This window comes from Eubalaena glacialis, chromosome X, assembly GCF_028564815.1.
Source record: "Eubalaena glacialis isolate mEubGla1 chromosome X, mEubGla1.1.hap2.+ XY, whole genome shotgun sequence".
Classification (NCBI taxonomy): Eukaryota; Metazoa; Chordata; class Mammalia; order Artiodactyla; family Balaenidae; genus Eubalaena; species Eubalaena glacialis.
In genome coordinates, this window is record NC_083736.1 from 93568237 (window position 1) to 93586910 (window position 18674).

Sequence of the window (18674 nt, forward strand, 5' to 3'; positions counted from 1 at the left end):
ATATTAAGCCCTCTAATCCATAAACATGGAATGTCTTTCTATTTATTTAATTTCATTCAATGATATTTTGTAATTTTCAGTATACAAGACATGCATTTCTTTGGTTAAATTTATTGTTAAGTATTTTATTCTTTTTGATGTTATTCTAAGTAAAGTTATTAATTTATTTTTGGATTGTTAATTGCTAGCGTATAGAAATATAACTGACTTTTTACACTGATCATGTTTCCTGAAATGTTTCTGAATTCATTTATTAGTTCTAATTGTGTGTGGGGGTGTATATAAGAAATACAATATATATATATTTTTACTTCTTTCCATCCAATCTGGACATTTTTATTTCTGTTTGTTTCAGCTTTAATGAGGTATAATTCACAAATAAAAATTATATATATTTAAGGCATACAATTTGATGTTTATATATATATACACACACACACATTGTGAAATTATCACCACAATCAAGCTAATTAACATATCCATCATCTAATATAATTACTTTTTTATGTATGTGGTGAGAACACCTCTTAGCAAATTTCAAGTTTACAATACAGTATTGCTAACTACAGTCTTCATGCCGTACATTAGTTCTCTAAGACTTATTTATCTTGCATAACCGAAACTTTGTACCCTTTTCCCAGCTCCCTATTTCCCCCTTACCCTAGCCCCTGGCAACCACCATACTATTCTCTGCTTCTATGACTTTGACTATTTTAGATTCCATATTGCATTAGACAGGGTTCTTCAGAGAAACAGAATCAATAACATGGATATAGACATAGATATAAATAAGAGGAGACTTATAGGAATTGGCCAACATGATTAAGGAGGCCAAGAAATCCCGAGATCTGCCACTGCAAGCTGGAGAACCAGGAAAGGTCATGGTGTAATTCAGTCTGAGTCCAAAGGCCTGACATTTGGGGGACTGATGGTGTAAGTTCCAGTCTGAGTCTATAAAGGCCCAAGAACTAGGAATGCCTGTGTACAAGGGCAGGAGAAGATGGATGTCCAAGGTCAAGTAAAAAGAGTAAATTTGCCCTTCTCCTGCCTGGTTGTTCTATTCAGGCTTTCAATGGATTGGATGATGTCCACCCACATTAGTGAGGGTGATCCTCTTTACTCAATCTACCAATTCAAATGTTAATCTCTTCTGGGAACACCCTGTTAAAAAAGAAACAATAGGCCTCAAATGGAGTCACTTGTGCTAAGCCCCACATCAGCAAACCAAGACTTAATACCTAATCTAATTGCAATTTCAGCCTCTCCCAAGAATGTGACCTGTAACAAGTCAATCTGGAATTACCTGGTCAGCACTAGTGAGGTAATCCACTCGATAGACCATTTTTGTCCCCCATAGGAAGGTGATTTTGCCTGAGACAGTCCACTCTTGGCTAGAAACTTCCTTTTCCTGTCCCCTTCTGTCTATAAAAGCCTTCCATTTTGTGCAGCTCCTCAGAGCTCCTTTCTGTTTGCTAGATGAGATGCTGCTTGATTCATGAATCTCTGAAAAAGTACAATTAGATCTTCAGATTTACTCAGTTGAATTTTATTTTTTAACAACCCTCACAGACATACCCAGAAATAATGTTTTACCAGCTTTCTGGACAGCCCTTAGCCCAATCATGTTGACACATAAAATTAACCATCATAACTCCACCGCTTGTCAGCTTGGTACCCATACATATCTCCTTAAACCATACTGGATCTCCAAATAAAGACAATAACAAGGTCATAGTTCCAACTGACATGATACAGCTATCCTACAAACAACTGAAAATGCACTAATCCCTTCCCCAGAAGAGGAGGAAGAGTACTTGAGTGATGTTTACTCTTCTCCTGATATCCTATAACTTAAATACTATGATGTAAAATTAGCAATACTCAATTACTGATGTAAAGTCAATACAGCTTATCTTATATGATAAGAGAATAAGAAAGGAAATAAAACAAAGATATTTGCTTAGTTTATGTATATATATACACATACAAACACATGTATAACAAAATGAGGAAATACTCATGACAATTATAGTCCTCATTTCTGTAACTGGTGGTGTGATTGTAGCTGGTATTTATAATTACCTTCTTCTACTACACATCCTGTGTTCCCTTTGCCTTCAGCAAGCACCTCAGCTGGTCATTGTTCTTTAGCTGGCAGAGTAACCCTAACTTTCACTCCTGAAGGGTCTGGCCCATTAGTAGTCTTGCTTAGATTGGTTTGTTGTAGTTTTCCATTGACTTTGACCACAAGGCATGGTAATACTAAGAGATGCCCTAAGGCATCTCCTGTATTCCAGACACACTCTTCCTCACTTCCACCATGTAGTAGTAGTCCAATTTCTCCTTGATAATCAGGATCAATCACCCCAGATAACACCATAACTCCTTTTTTTGCCTGTTGATTCAGAGGCATGAAGAAGAGCCCAAAGTGGCAGGGTGGCAGTCTTAACTTCCAGTTCAACGGAATCATTGTTATGTCTACTGATAGAAGCTTTCCTCCCTCTGACACTAAGACCTCTAGGCCGCAGAAAATAAAGTCATGAAAACAGGAAGCTATTGGGTCACTATGGATAATAGTGACTGGTGCACTTTCATTTCCACCTGCTTGATTCCTGGACCTGTAAATCCTGGCTACTTGAGAAACAGCACCATATAGTGGATACTAATTAAGTGCATATACAGCTTTCTGGAGAAACTTGCCCCAGCCCTGCAAGGTATTGCCACCTAGCTGGTGCTGTAACTAAATCTTCAAAAGGTCATACCACTGTTCTATTAAGCAAGCTGCTTTAGGATGGTGGGAGACATGGTAAGACCAGTGAATTCCATGAGCTTGGGCCCACTGTCACACTTCTTTTATTGTAAAGGGTTGTTCTTGATCAGAAGCAATGCTCTGTGAAATATCATGACAGGGGAATAAGACATTCTATTAAGTCCACAGATGGTAGTTTTGGAAGAAGCATTGCATGCAGGGAAGGCAAATCTATATCCAGAGTAAGTGTCTATTCCAATAAGGACAAACACTGCCCCTTCCATGATGGGAGCAGTCCAATGCAATCAACCTGCCGCCAGCTAGCTAGCTGATCATGCTAGGGAATGGTGCCATATCAGGGGCTCAGTGTTGGTTTCCACTGCTGGCAGACTGGGCACTCAGCAGTGGCTGTAGCCAGGTCAGCCCTGGTGAATGGAAGTCCATGTTGCTGAGCCCAGGTATAACCACCATCCCTGCCACCATGGCCACTTTGTTCATGAACCCATTGGGCAATGACAGGGGTTGCTAGCCAAAGAGGCTGAATGGTACCGACAGAATGGGTCATCCTATCCACTTGATTATTAAAATCTTCCTCTTCTGAGGTCACCTTTTGGTGAGCATTCACATGGGACACAAATATTTTCACGTCTTTTTCCCATTAAGAGAAGTCTATCTACATACCTCTTTCCTAAATTTCTTTGTCACCAATTTTTAAATCATGTTCCTTCCAAGTCCCAGACCATCCATCCAAACCGTTGGCCACAGCCCATGAATTGGTATATGATCACACATCTGGTCATTTTTCCTTCCAAGCAAAGTGAACAACCAGGTGCACTGCCTGAAGTTCTGCCCACCAAGAGGACTCCCCTTCACCACTGTCCTTCAGGGATGTCCCAGAGAGGCGCTGTAATGCTGCAGCTGTCCACTTCCAGATGGTGCCTGCATATCTTGTAAAACCATCTGTAAACCAGGCCCAAGTCTTTTCTTTCTCTGTCAACTGATTGTAGGAACTCCCAATGAGGCCACAAGTACAGGCTGGGAAAGAGAAGGCAGTGTAGCAGGAGTGGGGACCATAGGCATTTGGGCCACTTCTTCAGGTAATTTACCTGTGCCTTTAGGGCCTACCCAGGCCTGATCATATATATACTACTTTCATTTGATGATGGAGTGTTGCTGTGCATGCCCAACTTTATGGCTTGGTGGGTCAGATAACACCCAGTTCATGAGGGGCAGCTCAGGTATGATGGTAACTTTGTTGCCCATGGTCAAGTGTTTAGTCTCTAAGGCCCAGCTGGAAGCCAAGAACTGATTCGCAAAAGGAGAGTAGTCATCTACAGATGAGGGCAGGGCGTTGCTCCAAAATCCTAAGGGTCTATGCTGTAATTCATCCCACAGGGGCTTGCCAAAGGCTCCAAACACTAACTCGATCTGACACTGCCACTTCAAGCACCACTGGATCTGCTGGATCATGTAGCCCAAGTGGCATAACAGCTTGCACAAAAGCCCAAACCTGTTTCAGAGCCTTCTCTTGTTCTGGATCTCACTCAAAACTATCAACTTTTCAGGTCACTCAGTAAATGGGCTAGAATAACACACCCAAATGAAGAATATGTTGCCACCAAATCCAAAGAGACCAGTTAAGCATTGTGCTTCTTTCTTGGTTGTAGGAGGGGTCAAATACAACAACCTATCCTTCATCTTAGAAGAGATGGTTCGACATGCCCCATACCACTGGATCCCTAGAAATTTCCCTGAGGTAGAAGGTCTCTGAATTTTCGTTGGGTTTATTTCCCACCCTCTGACATGCAACTGTTTCACCAATAAGTCTAGATTAGTTGCTACTTCTCACTCACTAGGTCCAATCAGAATAATGTCATCAATGTAATGGATCATTGTGATACCTCGTGAAAGGGAAAGGCAATCAAGATTTCTGTGAACTAAATTAAGACACGGAACTGGAGAGTTGATATACTTCCGATGTAGGACAGTGAAGGTATATTGCTGGCCTTTCCAGCTGAAAGCAAATTGCTTCTGGTGGGCCTTATGGACAGGTATGGAGAAAAAGATCATTTGCCAGATCAACAGCTGCATACCAGGTACCAGATGATGTGTTAATTTGCTCAAGCAATGAAACCACATTTGGTACAGCACCTGCAATTGGAATTACTACCTGGTTAAGCTTGTGATAATCCACTGTCATTCTCCAAGATCCATCTGTCTTCTACATTGGTCAAATAGAGTTGAAGGGGGATGTGGTGGAAATCACCACCCCTGCATCTTACAAGTCCTTGATGGTAGCACTAATCTCTGCAATCCCTCCAGGAATGTGGTATTATTTTTTATTATTACTTTTGTAGGTAGAGGAAGTTCTAATGGCTTCCATTTGGCCTTTCCCACCATAACAGCCCACACTCAACAGATCAGGGAAACAATGTGGGGATTCTTCCAGCTGCTATATGTATCTATTCCAATTATGCATTCTGGAATGAAGGAAATAACCACAGGATGGATTTGGGGAGCTACTACACTCACTGTGAGGTACACCTGAGCTAAAACTCCATTGATTACCTGACCTTAATAAGCCCCTACTCTGACTGGAGGGCCACAGTGGTGCTTCAGGTCTCCTAGAATCAGTGCTAGTTCAGATCCAGTGGCCAGTAGTCCCTGAAATATCTGATTATTTCCTTTTTCTCAATATACAGTTACTCTGGTAAAGTGCAGGTCCCTTTGGGAGAAATATTAACAGTATAAATTTTCACTAGTGTACTGGGATCCTTCTTCAAGGGGACCCAACCCCCCCTTCATTCAAGTGGTTCTAAGTCTACAAACTGTCTTAAGTCTTGGAATTGATCAAGGGGCTGTGACTCTCTGTTTTTATGATTTGAGTTAGATTTTTGTTCACTTGATCTAGAGCTTTTCTGCTTATACAGATCAAGTGAAAATCTAGTAGGCTTCCTATTTATTTCACTTTTTAGAACACTATAATTAACTAGCCAGCACCATAAGTCTGCATGAATCAGACTATTCTGACTGCTGCTTTGTCTCTGCTGTCCATTATGGTAACCACACCCACATTTCCTTTGGTGATTGAATGCTGCCACTTGGCCCCTGCCACGCCAGGATCAAATTACTCCTACTGCATTTAGGTTTTTCCATTGAGTGGCTGCAGTTCCCACGGTAACGTCTCACTTACAGAGATGAGCAATCATGGAGATCTTCAAGGATGCTAGGACTCCACTCACCAAGTTATTTCTCAAAGTATTGGTGAAAGGTATGTCTTCTAGACCAGCGGTCCCCAACCTTTTTGGCACCAGGGACCGGTTTTGTGGAAGACAAATTTTCCACGGATGGGGTTGGAGGGGGATGGTTCAGGCGGTAATGTGAGCGATGGAGAGCCGCAGATGAAGCTCTGTTTGCCCGCCTGCCGCTCACCTCCTGCTGTGTGGCCTGGTTCCTAATGGGCTGCGGACAGATACTGGTCCAAGGCCTGGGGGTTGGGGACCCCTGTTCTAGACACTCCCAGTGTGGATGAGTAGGTCTTAAATGACAAATCCACTCTAACATTCCTATCTTTCTAAATCTCTGAACCCCTTCCTCTACATTAAACCAGAGAAGGTCAGGCATTTCCAATTCAAATACTGTGGGAAATTTTTTGTCCACGTTTCAGTCAGATAACCAACCAAACAATTAGAGGCCTTTCTAACTTCCTCAGCTACATTAAATGCAGAATCTCTGCTTAGTGAGCTGTTAGAGGAGGTAATTGAGAGGATGTGAGCACTGGTTGACCCATGACCTGGCCCAGGAAATCAGAGGCTCCTTACCCCCCTCTGCTGACCTTGGGATGTACGTTCTGTTCATGTGTTGCTGAGACTATCTGGACTGTGTATGTGACTGACCCCCATTAAGGCAGGTTGATGTGGAGAACTACTCATCTTGCGACCACCCAAGACAAGCCTCATATATAGGTTCCTTTGTTTATTAAAACCACAATCTACCAATCTGGAGTGCTCTGCCTCTTTCTTTGGTCTCTCCTTGCCCTCTGTTAAATGGGGGCTAGTTTTGAATATCACCCAGGGAACTCCCAAGAATTGCAAACCAACAATTGGCAAGCCAGCCAGAAGACGGAATAAATGGGTCTTGGGAAAGAGGCATCCATAGGGGAAATCCTGAGTTGGCCATTAACCTCTTTGTGGGCAGGGGTGGTGCATAGTTAGATGTCTGTGGACTGTTGCATGACTACAGGGATATCCCAAAAACGCTGGCTGGTTTAATGTGTTTGAGGAACCACACACAGTGCACTGCAGCAAAGAAGGGAAACAAATGGCTGCAACAGTGGGTTGGTCTCTACTGTTGGCACTTCATCTGGCCACTGATGCCCAACTAGAAGCTGAAGCTCAAGTTAGACAGCTGGAAGAAGAGCTGAGGGTAGAGAAGGATGTGTGATTGTTCACTGCTCTGCTAGCTTTGGGGCAGAGCAGGATAATAAGTTGAAGACAATAGCACGCCCGTTTTGAAAAGCTAGGAGGGCACAAGCTGCTGCAGATTAAGGTGTGAGACAAAGCCTGAGACACTAAGACATGGAATCCCTGGGAAAGTGAGGAGAACAAAGGGGAGAGTGCTGTGGTTATTGACAATGAAACAGACGTAGCGCCATACACCATCTGACCCCTAATACAAATGAAAAATTTAAATCGTAATTACCAGATTTCTGATAATAGAGAAATATACCCCAAAACTCCTAAGAGAAAAACTTGCATTCTTTCTCTGCCCATTGAAGTTGTAAATCTTATAATGTCTTTGAAATGTAAATACCCCAGGAGCTAACTAAAACACTGCCCAGGATTGCTCGAGACTGGAGGGGGAAAAAGGCGGCAGAAGAGGCTTTTTAAAACACATACTGCTATAGAAGCTCCCTTGCCCAAAATCAGTCCACAGCCTCTATATGATTATAGGTCAAGGGCAAATACAAATCTTAAAAGTCTTCTCCACAAATATTAGTAAAAAGCTTTATCCATTTGAGTGGCTAATCTTAACTTGTTCTGTCTGCGAGTCACATTTGGATTCAACTATTATTTATAAACTAGTGAGTTTTGTATTGCTGTACCTGATTCATGGCTAAAATTTTGAAATGAAAGCTATATGGTCTCTGTGTCTGTCTGTATGCTTTTGTATGTCTATTTTTACCTGTTATATATATTTCTACATCCGAATGGTATTGTCAAAATTAATTTATAAAAGAGCTTTATTTAATTGGTAAAGAAAAAAAAAGCTTTAATATCAATAGTGTACTTAGGTAAAACTAAAATTAAATTTTCTTTCATCTTTGAGAAGAACAAAGTTTCCTTGAACTATTGGTTTGTTCTTGATAAGATTATGAAAAGTTTTTCTTTACCTTTTAAGTAATCTACCTAGAAAACAAAGATTCTGTGTTTTATCAAAATAATTTTCTGTGCTTCATGTTGTCTTTATCAGTTCTTTCATTACTTAAGAAAACTGAGTCTTCTCTGTTAAAAGAGCTAAGATTTTTTATGACTATGTAACTTTCTGATTTTGCCTTCAAAGTCCTTAATTGCCACTTTGGCTAAATAGATAACTAAATATTATTTCACAGTGACCTATAATCCTATATAAGCAAGTCTTTTAAAACCTTTTTTGATATTTTTGACAAACTTCCCCAAAATCAAATTCTAAATGAAGTCTTTTTGACTTCAAACTAAATTTGGGATTTTCCAGAGGGTCCCTGGAACATCTGAAAGATTTGTCCTCTCTCCTGATAAAAGAGAGATATCAGGGACTTCCCTGGTGGCGCAGTGGTTAATAATCTGCCTGCCAATGCAGGGGACAAGGGTTCAATCACTGGTCCGGGAAGATCCCACATGCTGCAGAGCAACTAAGCCCGTGTGCCACAACTACTGAGCCCGCACTCTAGAGCCCATGAGCCACAACTACTGAGCCCACGTGCCGCAACTACTGAAGCCCACGTGCCTAGAGCCTGTGTTCTGCAACAAGAGAAGCCACCGCAATGAGAAGCCTGCACACTGCAACAAAGAGCAGCCCCTGATCGCCGCAACTAGAGGAAGCCCGCGTGCAGCAACAAAGACCCAATGCACCCAAAAAGAAAAAGAGAGAGAGAGAGAGAGAGAGAGAGAGAGAGAGAGAGAGAGAGATTAAGCTAATTAGACTTATTTGATGTGTTAAATTTGATATGTTAAATTACTCTACTGACCACAGTAGAGACCAGCCCACTGCAGAAGCCATTTGTTTTCTTTGTTTGCCACAGTGCACTATGTGTAGTTTCCACACAAGCGTGTCAAACCAGCCAGCATTTTCAGGAGGTCCCTGTACTCAAGCAGTGATCCACAAGCATCTAACATATGGTCCACCCCTGGCCACACAGAAGTCGTGACCAACTCAAGATACCTCTTTTCCCCCACAGATGCCTCTTTACCAAGACCCATTTCTCAGGTCTCCTGGCCAGCTCAGCAACTGTTGGTTCAAAAACTGGCCCCCCATACACAGAGGGTAAGGAGACACTGAAGAAAGAGATAGAGCACTCCAAATTGGTAGGTAGCAGTTCTAATAAGCAACAAAACTTATATACAAGGCTTGTCTTGGGCAGCTGCAAGATGAGTAAATCTCTGCACCAGTCCACCAGAATCTTAAAAGTTTATATAGAGGCATTAACTAGGTTCAGTCACATACACAGTCCAGATGGCCTCAACAACACATTGCTCTTTCAAGGCTGCATCCTTGAAAACGGCTCCTAGTGTTGGAACAGTGAATAGAATGTACATTCCAAGGACAGGGGAAGAGGTGAGTAGCCTCTGATTGCCCAGGTCCAGCTCATGGGTCAACCAGTGGTCACGTCCTCTCAATGACCTCCATCAACAATAATTCTAGTTATTTTAAAAATGATGTTACAGAAATAACCAAATTCCCTTGTCAATTGCATTACAATGAACTCTCATCAGATGTTTAACCATGGCCATTTTAAAGTCTTTTGTCATTTATTTTTTTACTCTGATGCTTTTGCAAAAGTATTCCTGCAAAAGTGCTTCATATTCAAGGAGATTCATGGAAAAGACTGACACATACAGGCTTCTGATAAAGAAGATTATACCACTGAACCGAATAAGAATTCACAGAACTCTAAGGAAAAAAAGGATGAATTTATAAAACTGCTAACCAAAGATCAAGATCAACAAGAATTAATTATATTGGACTAAATGAACTGATGAGGATGATTATAATTTTTACACGTTTTTGTTTGAAACATTGTTGGTTCTTTTATGCTTTGTTTTTCCGTATTTAAGATAACCTTTATCTCTTTTCTCAAGTTATTAGCAATTTGCTAACATATACCTTTGTAAACAAAGATGAAACGTTTATCTTTTTCTCCCTACCTGATCCCTCCAGGATTCAGAAACTCTTGGTGAGTAGTCTTATTTTATGGCAACATACTTATTTGCATAAGTTCAATAAGAATCTGTTTTCATTGAAACAGGACACAATTGGAAACTTGGTTATATTACCAAGGCTTTGATTGGAATGTCCTATTTTAAAATGTGCATAGAATCAGATATGACCAGACAGCTTTAATGAACAGTATATTATGGTAAGAACTTCCCTTCCCATGAAGAGTTGGGTTGAGAATATGTTCTATCAACTCACCTCTGTTATTGCTCAAACTCCTATTTTGACTAAGTTTCATGCCTGTATGCAGCAGAGGAGCACCCTGTCCATCAGCCCACTGTCTCTGGAAATGCAGGTGCTACTAGGCCTGTGGAACATGTAGATCCTTCAAATGCCTCTGCCCTTATTCCTATCGCAGCCCCTGGGTCCTGTAGAGAGGTAATAGAAGATTTTCCCACTAATGCCTGGTGTACAGATGGATCTAGTCAGGGCAACCCGCCCACACGCATTTCAGTGGCTATTCAGCCCAAACTGACACCATCTGGATGGAAACAAGAATGAACCATAGCAGCCTATGTGCTGAACTCAACAATTTGGCTGGTGATCACTCATGAGCCCTGGTTATTAGCCCTTTGTACTGACAGTTGGGCTGTTCCAAAGGGTTTAACCTTATGTCTTGGACAATGGGAAACCAAGGGATGAATAATCACAAATAAGCCCTCATGGAGTCAGGATATGTAGAAAGACATTTAAGTTCATCTGCAAGAGACTGAGGCAGTCCTCACTGTCTTCCACAGCAGACTGGGTGCATAGAAAGAGTGGCCACTGTAGCACTCAGGTGTGATGGCGTATTACCAAGGATGCCAGATTGCCCTTGGAATACAGTGACTTGGCTAATGCAGCAACAACATGTCCTGTTTCTTCTAAACAACAGCCAAGGCAACTGCCAAAGGAGTCTGGGGCCATCCACAAGAGTTCCCAATCGGTGAGGCACTGGCACATTGATTATATTAGCCTCCTCTATCTCACTGAAGGTGCTAAATACACTTTGGTTTGTGTGGACACTGCATCTGGCCTAACCCAAGCTTTCCATTGTTGCCATGCAAACTAGGCTGCCACCATTAGGAGACTAGAGAAGCTGAGTACCATGTACAGACACCTTCATAGAATAGACAGTAACCGGGGGTTCACATTTCAAATGTCATGGTATGCAAGACTGGCAAAAGTACATGACATTCAGTGGAGGTTCCATCTTCCCTATAGCCCACAAGCAGCAGTGTTGGTAGAAAGGAAAAATGGAATATTAAACAGCAGATTAAATTACTAACAGGTAAAATGACCTTGGCTGAATGGACTGAAGTATGGGCCCAGGCTTTATTACATTTGACAGATCAAACAGTAGGACCTGTTTCCCCATATGCCAGACTGGTTGATACACCCAACACCATGAAGGTATGAAAAGGTATGGAAGTCATGGAAGACAACTATTGTTTCGACTCTCATCATGGATCAACATGCTATGCTGCTGAGAACACCAAGCCCCATCACGCCTAGGGAAAGTGTTATCTACTGAAATTTGCAATGTTCCAAATCCCAATCATCCCACCAGGATGGGTGAGTTACTTTGCACCTCTGGATGAAGGAGAACTACTCAATCTCCACTGGGATCCCACCGTCCTACTGCAAGTCAGACCTACTGAAGCACAACATACCTGGAATGGAACACACACCATTGAAAGAGGGGAGAAGGTGGAAGTCCTGGTCAGCATATCCCACCCCCCGTCTATCTCCTCATGCCTGACAGTGCTGCCTCCCCTGGCAACGTGTATGGTATGCACAACCAGGTCAGATTCCTAAAGCTGCAGTCATGTTAACATCTACATATCAGACAAGTGTTATTCTTATATGAGAAGACTTCCCCATACAAGTTCCTGCTAAGTATCTGTCTTTCCAACCTTAGACTTCTGCTGTCCCTGTCCTGTGGTGTCCAGTCACTGGATGGGCACAGTTTCCACTGCCAGGGTCATTTGGCCATTGTCTTTATTCCTAACATTAGCCTAGAGGACATTATAGCACACATAGAATCCCTTACTAGATTCACCAAACAAGACTTAAATGATAGCCAGCAAAGCCTTTCTTTACTGAACACTGACAAGTATCTAATGAGAAAAACCATCCTCTAAAATAGGATGGCCTTGGACAGTGTTACTGCCTCACAAGGAGGCACCTATGCCATTACCCAAACAGAATGTTGTATGTTCATACCTGATGAGTCTACTAATGTATCATCTTTATTAAATCACATGAGGACACAAGTGAATGCCCTGAGTGATGCAATCTCACTAGGGGACTTAGTAAATCAATGTTTTGGATCATGGGGTTCTTGGTGGGGAAAAAATTGTTACTTATATTGAGAATCATTATCTTTATCTGTGTTTTCTCTTGCATGTGCTTATACTGTTGCTGAGGCGTCTACCTCCAATGTAGCCAGAGAGCTACCAATCGAGCCACGTCCATGGTATTAAAACTCTTTGCTGATTACTTAGAGACACTGCAGAAGAGGGGGATGTATAAGATTGTAAGAGCTGGTCACCAGGGATGGAGTATTAGAGGAGGTTATTGAAAGGACTTGACCTCCAGTTGACCTGCAAGCTGGACCTGGGCAATCGATGGCTGCTTACCCGTTCCCCTGTCCTTGGAATGTACATTCTGCCCACCATTCCCACACTACGAGCTGTTTCAAGGATGCAGCCTTGAGAGAGTAACGTATTGTTGAGACAATCTGGACTGTGCACGTGACTAAACTTTTAAGATGCTGGCTGGTGGGTGCAGAGATCCGCTTGTCTTGTGACTACCCAAGATAAACCTCATATGTAAGTTCCCTTGCTTATTAAAACTGCCACCTACCAATCTGGAGTGGTCTCTTTCTTGAGTCTCTCCTTGTACTCCAAGTATGGGGGCCAGTTTCAAATTTCACCCAGGGACTCCCAAGGTTGCAAACTAACATGAGCCCGTATCAGTAAATTCGGCCTGATCCAACTTAATGTTCCTTCCACCATTACCCTACATTCTTAGTATACATTCGTACAATTTCCCCAGATTTCTGCTTATATAAATTAGAAAACTCAATTAGTTCATTTGGAGTGTAGTGCACTCCCTCATGGATCACACTTTGTACCTCATCTTTAGAGGCCTGCTGGGACCTGAGTATAGTTATAGGTCTAGAAGCAGAGAAGGGTGATGGGAGTGGATCCTGAGGGGTCTCACCATGATCTTGTATGGCAACTGCCTAAAGGGAGGCAATTACCATTTCCTCAAGCAATGCTATGTTAATCCCCATAGACAGGTGGAGAGGACCATACCACTGTGGGAGGGGAAACTGGGAGTGGAGATGCTGCTGCCGGTAGGGGTAAGGAGGCCACTTTTTCTATAGTTGGGGAAGACACTTTTCCTGGGGCTGAGGATACCAACTCAGCCGGGGGTAAGGAGGTCGATTCCACTGAAGATGGGGAGGCCGCTTCCACTGGGGGTGGGGAGACCTCTTCCACTGGCAAAGAAGATTTATCAGTATTTAGGGGCTCAATGTCTCCAGCTTCATCAGCATCTTCCCACACATTTCCATCCCAATTTGCAGGATCCCATTATTTCCTAATCAATGCCTTCACTTTAACAGTAGACACTCCGCAAGGCTGAGTTAAATTTGTGTTGTAACTCAGCCAATTACAAGGTGAAGTGCTGTGTTTGATTTTCAGCAATTTTAGCTCTGCTTCTACAGGAGATAAGACTCTTCTTCAAGGCACACAGAGAAGCTCTTAGGTCATTTACATGACACTCGAGCTAGGTATTCAAATCCCTGAGCTTATCCTTTTCTTACACCACTTTGTCCAGCACCATTAGAAGCAACCAACCACATCATTTAATTCATTAATCTTCAAAAAACGTTGAAAAGTATCATTCACTGAGTCACTTAGCCTCTTGCTTCTTATAAGTGGTTGATTAGGAGTATATATTTTGTGTATCTCTATAAACAGTTCCCATCATGGACTATTAATGTTCTCTTTACTACTGGAAATAGAGTCATCAGTGTCTTTAAATCTGATCACATTAGAAAGCCAATGCCAGAAACAACAGAACCAAATTATTTAGGTCTATTACCCATTTTGAGTTAATTTTTGTGAAGGGTGTAAGTTCTGTGTCTACATTCATTATTTTGATAATTCTCTTTAGTGGTATGCGTTCCTTTCTTTTTAGCTTTTGTGTATCTATTGTAGGTTTTTAATTTGTGGTTACCATGGGGTTCACATATATTGAATACTACTACATATACTTCTTTTAAACTGGTAGTCATTTAAGTTCAAACACATTCTAAAACATCTACATTTTTTACTCCCCTCCCCCACATTTTGTTTTTGATGTCATATTTTACATCTTCATGCTTATCCCTTTACTGTTTATTGTAGTTATAGTTGCTTTTACAACTTTTTGTCTTTTAATCTACATGCTGGCTTCTTTAAATGATCTTCAATTCTTACTGTATATTTGCTTTTCCTAGTGGGATTTTCCTTTTCCTATAGATTCTTCTTTTCCATTTAGAGAAGACCCTTCAACATTTCTTTTAGGGTATGTTTAGTATTGCTGAATTCTTTTAGCTTTCGCTTGTTTGAGAAGTTCTCCTTCTATTCTAAACAATGAGCTTGCTGAGTAGAGTATCCTAGGTTGCAGGTTTTTTCCCTCAGCCCTTTGAATATATCGTGCCACTTCCTTCTGGCCTGCAAAGTTTCTGCAGAGATATTAACTGATAGCTTTATGGGGATTCCCTTGTATATGACTCTTTTTCTCTTGCTGCCTTTAAAATTCTCTCTTTTGCCATTTTAATTGTGGTATGTCTTGGTGTGGGATCTGTCTGGGTTCACCTTGTTTGGGACCCTCTGTGCTTGCTATACCTCAATATCTATTTCTGTCTTCAGGTTTGGGAAGTTTTTAGCGATAATTTCCTCAAATACATTTTCGATCCCCTTCTTCCTCTCTCTTCTCCTTCTGGGACCCCAATAATGTGTTGGTATGCTTAATGTTATCTCAAAAGATCTCTTAAACTGTTCTCATTTTTTTAACTTGTTTTTCTGTTTGACGTTCTGGTTGGATGATTTCCATTATTCTAACTTTCAGATCACTTATGTGCTCTTCTGCTTCATTTAGTCTGCTATTCATTCCTTCTAGGGTGTTTTTTGTTATTGAATTCCTCATTTCTGATTGGGTCTTTTTTATATATTCTAGTTCCTTGTTAAAATTCTGTGTTCATCTTTCTCCTAATTCAATTAACATTCTTACTACAATTGCTATAAATTCTTTATCTGGTAAATTGTTTTTCATTATTTGCTTTTTCAGGGTTTTCTCTTGCTTTTTCAGTTGAAACCAGTTCCTCTGCCTTTTCCTTTTGCTTAACTTTCTCTGCCTCTATGAGTTTAGGTGAAACAGTTACCTATTGTGGTCTTAAAGCGGTGTCCTTATGTGGGAGCATCCTTATGCAGGCTACGTGTGCCCAATGCCTTTGGTAGGAGAGCTGGATTTGACGTGGATGCAAGTCACGTCTTTCCTCAGGGTGTGCTGGCAGCTATCGCCTTGGTAGGAGGTGGGGCTGGAGATGGAGGTGCTAGTGCTGGAGCCAGGTGTGAGGTAGGGTTTCTCCTCTGCTCAGTGGCCATCACTGCCCTATCAGGGACAGGGTCTGCTCCCAAGTTGCTGGAGCAGAAGTCCTGAGGGTCAGGCCCAAGCTGGCTCTGTTCCCTTAAGTGTGTGCTTTCCCCTCTCCCAGCATTGGGACCCTTGACCCAGAGGAGGAGGAGTGCTGAAGCAAGGGGGGCCCACTAGTGCTTTCAGCTCACGTCAGCCACAAACAATGGTCCAAGCTGTCTCTGATGCACTACCTGTGCAGGTATCCATTGTTTCCCTCACTCTGCTCACATGGAGTATTGGGTCCAAGTCCCCTTTGTCCCTCACAGCCAATCACTCCCCCTAGCCTTTGCCACCTCTGCCCTATTGTGGAGCCACACCACACGGCAGGGGGTCCCATTTGGACTCTCAGCATGTATCTGGGGGTGAGCTGTGGTGGACTGGCCACTGTCAGAGTTCTGGGCTGCTTCTGATGTGCTGCTTGAGTAAGCACCAACAATGGCCACTGCCATCCCACCCAAACGTTGCCCTGGGACTGAGTCACTTCTGCATCCTTCTGAGCTTTCTCCCAGACCATGGCAGTCCTAAATCCAGTCCCGTGCCACAATGTGGAGTAAGGGGGGGCTGGAGCATTCACATGGCTCAGGCTGGGGCACTTGCTGAGGCAGTCGCAGGAAACTGGCAGCCACTTGAGGAGTCCTTACTCTGGCCTCTCCGCCCTGCCTCAGGGGCAAGCCAGCACATATGCATGCCTCAGGAGTGGAGTCCAGGCTTCCCTAGCCCTCCTGTTAGTTCCAATGGTCCCAATCAGTCAAGGGTGCTCATCTCCCCTGCGTAGGACCCCAGGACTGGGGCATCCAATCTGTGACTTGACCCACTCACTTCCCAGGGTGAATCTCCACCCATGGAGTCTCCCTTTTCCTCTGAGTCCCCTGCCAGGGACACTGGTCCTGACCTGATCACTTCTCTTCCCTTCCTACCTGATTATGTGTGGATCTTTCTTACAGCCCTGGTTGTACATGAGTCTTTCTGGCAGTTTCTAGTTTTCAGTGAGAATTGTTCCACATATAAATGTATTTTTGATGTGTTTGCGTGGGGAGGCGAGCTCCATGTTCTCCTGCTCCGCCATCTTGATCAATCCCTCAATGTATTTTTTAAAATTTTTATTTATTTATTTATTTTTGGCTGTGTTGGGTCTGTGTTGCTGCGCACAGGCTTTCTTTAGTTGTGGCGAGCGGGGGCTACTCTTCCTTGTGGTGCGCGGGCTTCACATTGCGGTGGCTTCTCTTGTTGTGGAGCACGGGCTCTAGGCACGCCGGCTTCAGTAGTTGTGGTGACCGGGCCCAGCTGCTCCACAGCATGTGGGATCTTCCCAGACCAGGGCTCGAACCTGAGTCCCCTTTGTTGACAGGCGGACTCCCAACCACTGTGCCACCAGGGAAGCCCTCTCAATGTGGTTTTGATTTGCATTTCTTTAGGGACTGTTTATATTGACCATCTTTCCATATCCTTATTGGTCATTTGCAAATCTCCTTTGGCGAATATTAAATCTTTGCCCATTTTCAAATGGACTGTCTTTTAATTATTGAGTTGCAAGAATTTTTATATTTTTGATATAAATCCCTCATCAGATATATGATTTAAATATATTTTCTATTTTGTGGGTTGTCTTTTCACCTTATTCATAGTGTCCTTTGAATCCCAAAAGTTTTTAATTTTGAGAAGTCCAATTTATGTATTCTATTCTTTTGTCATTTATGCTTTTGGTGTCATGTGTAGGAAACCATTGCCTAATCCAGTCATGAAGACTTCTTTATACTTTTCATCCCTTATATTAAGGTCTATGATCCATTCTGAGTTAACATTTGTGCATTATCTGATGTAAGGATCCCAATTCATTCTTTTGCATGTGGATATACAGTAACTCCAGCACCATTAGTTGGAAAGACTGTTCCTTCCCCACTGAATTGTCTTGGCACTATTGATGAATTTCAATAGATCATAAATGTTAGGGGTTATTTTTCTGGACTCTCACTGAATTCCATTGATGTGTATGTCTATCCTTATATAAATACTGCAGTACCATACTATCTTGATTACTGTAGCTTTACAGTAAATTTTGAAATTGGAAAGTGTGAATTCTCCAACTTTGTTCTTTTTCAATATTGTTGGTCATTCTGGGTTCTTTGTATTTCCATATGAATTTTAACATTTGCTTTCCAGTTTATGCCATAAAACAGATGGGATTTTTATAGGAATTCCATTGAGTCTATAGATGAATTTGGGGAGCATAGCCATCTTAAAAATCTTAAATATTCCAATCTATGTACATGGGATGTCATTCATTGATGTAGATATTACCTAACTTCTTTCAAGTATGTCTTGTACTTTTTAATAGACTTTATTTTTCAAAGCAGTTTTAGGTTCAAATAAAATTGAGTAGAAGATACAGAGACTTCCTATATATACCCCTTGCCCCCGCACATGAATAGCCTTCCCAAATAAAAACATCCTCCATGAGAGTGGTACATTTGTTACAACTGATGAACCTACATGGACAAATTATTATCACCCAGAGTCCATAGTTTACATTAGAGTTCAATTTTGATGTACATTCCATGGGTTTAGACAAATGTATAATGTCATGTATCTACCATTATGGAATCATACAGAGTTGTTTCAATGCACTAAAAATCCTCTGTATTCTGCCCATTCACCCCTCTTCCTCCCTAATCCCTGACAACAACTGATCTTTTTACTGTTTTCATAGCTTTGCCTTTTCCAGAATGTCACAAAGTTGGAATCATATAGTATGTAACCTTTTCAGATGGACTTCATTCAC

At 42.0% G+C, this 18674-nt stretch overlaps 1 pseudogene; it reads right to left on the minus strand.

Annotated features, from left to right (window-relative positions):
• Positions 1 to 2026: 2026 nt before the first annotated feature.
• Positions 2027 to 16409, minus strand: LOC133081846 (uncharacterized; annotated as a pseudogene).
• Positions 16410 to 18674: the final 2265 nt, after the last annotated feature.